General features: G+C 34.6%; 1 pseudogene; it reads left to right on the top strand.

Moving 5' to 3' along the window:
* The first annotated feature begins 696 nt into the window (after window positions 1–696).
* LOC141568304 (histone-lysine N-methyltransferase SETMAR-like) lies at window positions 697–1,734 on the top strand (annotated as a pseudogene).
* The last annotated feature ends 4,992 nt before the right edge of the window (window positions 1,735–6,726 follow it).

The following is a 6,726-nucleotide window of genomic DNA, read 5'->3' as shown; positions in this document are numbered from 1 at the left end:
TAATTAAAAACTTTCTGATTATAATTCATGTAAGTACTTGTTTACTAAGGCATTTTTAGAAACATAGTTTTTTTTTTATTCTACTTTTCATTACATTTTAAAGATAACGTGTTTTGAAATAAGTGATTTTGCAAATAGTGTTTTTCTTTTCATTTAGGTTTTCTGGCTACATGTTTTAAAGTTAGAGTGTCTTCAGATTAACACTTTAATAATTAAAAAAAAGAAATCCTTGTTGCTCATGGGTCCAGTAGTCTTAAAATATGTCCCTTGGAGATGAAAGCTCTTCAGAAGTAACTCATGGGAAGCCTGGGTTGATAAGGGAGAGATCAAGCAGAGAATCTTTTATTCATATTTTGGGGTCTTAAATAAGAGTTTATTTGCTAAGAAAAGATTTGAGAATCATTTATGTATCTGTCTAGTTTCCTCAGCACTAAATCAAATACTTGCAGAATTCTCAAGCACATATTGTGGTAGATTACAAAGAATTTGTATTGGACTTTGTATTTGGAGGAAATAGTATTAGGTTGGTGCAAACGTAGTTGTAGTTTTTGCATTTTTGAAATTTACCGTTTGATATTGGAATACATTCTTAAATAAATGTGGTTATGTTATACATCATTTTAATGCACATTTCTTGCTTTATGTTTTTTTTGCTAGTGACATTACTTGCTGTTTATTTTATGTTTATTTTAGACTATGGAAATGATGTTAGACAAAAAGCAAATTGGAGCGATTTTCTTATTCGAGTTTAAAATGGGCCATAAAGCAGTGGAGATAACTCTCAACATCAACAATGCATTTGACTCAGGAACTGCTAACAAACGTACAGTGCAGTGGTGTTTTAAGAAGTTTTGCAAAGGAGACAAGAGCCTTGAAGATGAGGAGCATAGTGGCCGGGCATCGGAAGTGGACAACGACCAATTGAGAGCAATCATTGAAGCTGATCCTCTTACAACTACATAGGAAGTTGCCGAAGAACTCAGCTTCAACCATTCTACAGTCATTTAACATTTGAAACAAATTGGGAAGGTGAAAAAGCTCAATAAGTGGGTGCCTCAAGAGCTGACCGAAAATAAAAAAAAAAATCATTGTTTTGAAGTGTCATCTTCTCTTTTTCTACGCAACAACAACGAAGCATTTCTCAACTGGATTGTGATGTGCAACGAAAAGTGGATTATATACAACTGGTGATGACCAGCTAAGTGGTTGGACCAAGAAGAAGCACCAAAGCACTTCCCAAAGCCGAACTTGCAGCATAAAAAGGTCACGGTCACTATTTGGTGGTCTGCTGCTGGTCTGATCCACTACAGCTTTCTGAATCCTGGCGAAACCATTACATCTGAGAAGTATTCTCAGCAAATTGATGAGATGCACTGAAAACTGCAATGCCTGCAGGCGGCACTGGTCAACAGAAAGGGGCAAATTCTTCTCCACAACAATGTCCACCTGACCCCACGTCGCACAACCAATGCTTCAAATATTGAACGAACTGGGCTACAAAGTTTTGCTTCATCCTCCATATTCACCTGACCTCTTGCCAACTGACTACCACTTCATCAAGCATCTCAAAAACTTTTTTGCAGGGAAAACGCTTCTACAACCAGCAGGATGCAGAAAATGCTTTCCAAGAGTTCATCGAATCCTGAAGCACAGATTTTTTTTGCTACAGGAATAAACAAACTTACTTCTTGTTGGCAAAAATGTGTTGATTGTAATGGTTCCTATTTTGATTGATAAAGATGTGTTTGAGCATAGTTATAAAGATTTAAAATTTACAGTCCAAAACCGCAATTTCTTTTGCGCCAACGTAATATTTCCTACACATTGTGGAGTACACAATCTTCTGCACAGATTCTAAATAGGGTCCTTACTAATTTGCTTAATGAGACCAAAAATCTGTACATCACTTAATCTGACTATTAATCTCAGCTTATTTTTTTTTTTTTTTTCATCTTGTGCCAGCACACTGCCTGGTACATATGATCTCAATCAATATTTCTTGAAAGAGTGAATATTTGCAGAAAGTGTTTCTGCCCTACTGTTGCCCCGATCCATATGAAATCTCTGGTTAGAGAACGCTTATTCCCTCACCAGGTTTTTGTTTTTGATTTTTGTTTTCCAAAAAAAAAAAAGAATAAGAATGAGAGGGAGAGGGAGAGGGAGAGGGAGAGGGAGAGGGAGAGGGAGAGGGAGAGGGAGAGGGAGAGGGAGAGGGAGAGGGAGAGGGAGAGGGAGAGGGAGAGGGAGAGGGAGAGGGAGAGGGAGAGGGAAGTTTAGCTCCTTTTCTTAAGAGCGGAGTAACATGGTGAACATTTGATAGGCTATCTTTCTACCACTTCACTCATTCCTCCTTTCAGAATGCTGAGTGACTCTGATTTCTGAGTTTCACATCCATTGGTTCCCCTTTTAAAAGTAGCAGTTGCCATCAATGCATTCTCTTTCTCTTACCCTCCCACCTTTGAAGTATACTCTCCTCCTCTGATTCTTATCCTCTGGCTAATACCTCTAAGTTGGGTGGAGAGGTGGACCCTGAGGAAATATGTTATGCGATTCTTTGGCCTCTTTACCTGAGTATGTCAGAGTGTTGTGGGTCTGGATGTTACAGCCCGAGTGGGATAGAAGACTTCATCATGTTCTCTAATCTAGCTTTACAAGTAAGAATTGAAACTGTATGTTAATTCTCATTTGAATTTTTGTGTCTGTTATTATTTGATCAGAACTTGAAAGGTAGAGGGGGTGATTAATTAGTATGTTTAAACTACAAAGATTATTTAATAATATCCCACACTTATTTAATTGTATAATATATGTTAGATTCTTCTAAGCACTTTACATGACTTAATACTTTTAGTTCCAACAGTAGCCATATGAGCATGTAGGATTGAGATAAAAAAGCAGAGGAACCAAGAGGTTAGGTAACTTTCCTAAGGTAATAATGCTAGTAAATGGAAAAGCAAAGATCATACTCAGATAGTTCTGATTAGAATGCCTTAAATATCATGTTAGATTGCCTCTCTAACATTATCTGATATCATCTATGCACCTGCAATTAACTAGAAGTGTATTGAATTAGAAGTCTAAAGACCAAAGCTCTGATTTTCCTGAATCTACTATGACCTTAAAGTTGTATTGTCTTTTGTTAATACTACACTTTTATGCAGGCTGAAAGAAAGTGCTGGTTTAATGGGCAGGGAATGATGAATTTGGTTGGGATATAGTTAACATAATGAGATAATGGAACAATTCAGTTGAACTGCAAAATTTTACTTTGGAAATGTGGACTAGAATTATTTTTTTGCAATAGATCTTTTAGCATCATCTTGCTAAAAAATGACAACAGAAAACTCTACTTTTAAAAAGAATTTTGCAGATTGTAAGACTCTTATTTTTATATTCACTAACACATTTATTACACATAGTTTCTATTTAGAAATGAAGCTCAAAAAGGCTAAATAATATGTATAAGTCCAAAAGGTTGTGCTAATTTGTTCTAATTAGGACCAGATAAAATGGCTTCAAAAGCTTGGGTGTATGTAAATTATATATATATATATATATATATATATATATATATATATATATATATATAATTTTGTTATTCTTATAATAGAAAATATTTTGATATAAAAATGGAGTGGGAGCTACACATGATAGAAAATTTTATAACCATATAAAATATAATAAATACGAGAGCATTGCAAATGTTATTTCTTAAGCCATTAGCTCACATGGGCATGCATTTCCTTTCTTTGAATCATGAATTTAGCTTTCTAATTTGTTTTTTTTTTTTCATTTATATAGAGAAAAATACATTTAAGTGCTTTCTGTATAACAAAGCTGTCAGATTCCAATGAACTCTTTATTTCAACAATATTATATTAGTAGTGATAGCTAAAATTTATTGCAGTTTATCTATGAGGCAAGCTCTGTGCTTATTGTTTACATGCATCACTGTACTTTATCTTTAGGCAAACTTTACAAAGTAATCTCCATGCTGGCCTAGTGGAGTCAGAATTGCCGAGTAACTAAGAGCTTGAACTCTGGAGCCAAACTACATGGCTCTGTTCCATCAGTAAATTTCATTTCCTCATCTCTGAAAGGAGAATAATAATTGAACTTAACTCATAGGTTGATTGTTTTGATTATTTGAACAATTCCTGGCAAAGAGTATCCTTCAGCGAATGTTAGCTACAGATGTTATTTTTAGATATGAAGAAACTGAAGTTTAGGGAAGATGAGTTGCCCAAAGAGATGTAGCTAGCTATCGTAATTAATCCACATTTGAGACATTTCTTGCAATACATGCTCTCTTCAACCTTCTAGGCCTTGATTTTTGTCTCACATGGATGCTGACCTTGCCATTCTCTCTAATAAGGTCTGGTGTCCCTGTATGTTTTTTATCAGTTTATTTTCTGTCTATGGTGAGACTATTAGCTTTTCTCCAGGGCTTGGAACTCCTGGCCCATCTTGTGAATAGCCACACCAGTAACAATTGTGGTGTTAAGTGTGTGATTTCTGTGGGCAAGGTAATGTTTTGAGTACCTTACATATTTTTATTTCATTTAATCTTAAATATAGCCCTACAGAATGGTATTGATATTATATCCATTTTAACAATGTAGACTCTGAGGTGCAAATTATTAGTAACTTGCCATTGGTCTTACAGCTGCTAGCTAGGTTCCAACTGGAATTCAAACTCAGATCTTCTGAATCCTGAGACAACCATCTAAGCCTCTGTATTATAGAACCGATATGGAACACTAAATTGGCAGCGACACTCTATGAGAACTTGGAAGTCCATAATACTTAGTCAAGTTTTGATTGCTTGTTTGGTTTCATACAGCTGATATAACATGGTCATCACTGTCAAAACAGAGAGCATGCTATTAGGAAGCAAGGGACATCAGCATTCCTTAGAAGTTCTGAAAAGCACAGCACAAACAGATATGCTAAATCTGCACAACACTAAAGTAATAACTCAGCTAATGGGAGACATGAAGCCAAGAGCTAATATTGAATAACAGGTTTGGAGAAAAGTTAGAAAAATGCATTCTTAGGAATTTTTGTATTTTGGTTAGATCTGAAGGGTTGATACTGTATTCAGCAGAATACTTCTTTGCTATTTAACACATAGCAGTTTGCAAATTATTAGTTTTCTTTGCTGATGCTTCTAATTTAGTTACTGTTCTTGGCTTGTTATGTTAAAGCATCTTTCTAGAGAATAACTCTTTGTGAGAACACTAACCTCATTAAAATAACTGGGTTCTACTCCTGGCTCTGATGTTTTCCAGGGTTTGACCTTGGACCAAATATACATTCTCTGAGCCTTTAGTATAATTATCTCTAAAATAATGGAATTGGAAGTAATTATCAGGGCATCTGAATTTTTCAACCTATATCTGGCATTCTGTTACTTTAAAATTTTTTAAAAGAGGCTTTTTTAAAGGATACATGTAGTAGGGACCTTGTTTTGCTGTCCAGTATTTATCCACCCTTCTTTTGATAATATATTGATTTCTTCCTGATGGGCCATATCTGCTTCCACCCAACACTCAGCTCACTTACTTATAGTTGATCTAGGGTTATGCTATGACTCAAACTAGGCCCATTTTAGCATTATGTTACTTCAGTGACTCATTGTGTTTTACTTTTGTGTATGATAATGATGATAATGGAAAGGTAGCAGAAATGGCAAAAATTAGTAGACACTTCTGGCCATGGGGAATTAAAAGTGAAACTCACCATGTGATAGACTTTATACTTTTTCCACAGTTCAGTTAGCTATATTGACCATGACCAGTATTTTCTTAGATTTCCATTCTTTCCAGAAGAAGGAAAATGTAAATATGCTCTAACAGAGCCAGTTCTGGAAGTGAGAAAACTAAAGTTAAGCAAATAATAACCATAAGAGCTAATATTTATGGAGCACTTATGATATACCGGGCAATGTTCTGAACACATTGCATGTACTAAATTATTGTATTTAAAAGTGATAAAATAATATGATACTTCCATTCCCACCAAGTGGACATAATTACTCCACTTATTAACATCGGCTTTTTGAGCTAGAAGAAAAAATGAAATATACTGAGTAATATATTTGCCAAGAAGGCACATGACTTAATGAAGAAAGAGAGAGCTATGTTTTGTCTTAAGAATGAATGTTGCTTGTGATACATTTAAAGGAAATAAAGGATGATAAAGTAAGTTTATTCAAAATGTGAAGATCTATTTGTCAAATTAAGGAGTTTAGGTTTCATTCTGTAAGAAGAAGAAAACCAATATTAGTGTGTAAGAAGTATTTTAACATTAAAGGAATTAAGAAAGAGTGGATTTATTGTGAAAAGAGTGTAGAAGTGGACTGAATTGGTTACTTCAGATCTGTCTCTTGTATAATGGAGTTAATAGCTTTTCCATCTTACTGTTTGCTTTATAAATTAGGGAAAGGAAACATGTTTTAAAACCATGTAGTGCTGTGAATTATATACTATTGATTATTATTAAAATAAAGAATTTAGGAAGCCTTGAGACCCTGTATCAGCCTTGTGGTTGTCGATGGTAATTAAAATTTGCTCAAGATTGAAAAATATTCTAATAAAGGTAAAGTTTTCTTTACTTTATTCAGTTAACCATAATGAGGGAAACTGGGCAGGGATTGAAAAAGAAAAAGTTGCAAGAGCTCATAGCTGACAATTTTTATATTGCATTAAGGGAAACAAACGTAGC

This window comes from Rhinolophus sinicus, linkage group LG02 (genome assembly GCF_036562045.2).
Source record: "Rhinolophus sinicus isolate RSC01 linkage group LG02, ASM3656204v1, whole genome shotgun sequence".
NCBI classification, from domain to species: domain Eukaryota; kingdom Metazoa; phylum Chordata; class Mammalia; order Chiroptera; family Rhinolophidae; genus Rhinolophus; species Rhinolophus sinicus.
Note: the sequence above shows the minus strand (reverse complement) of the source record. Positions and strands in the feature narration are given on the sequence as shown.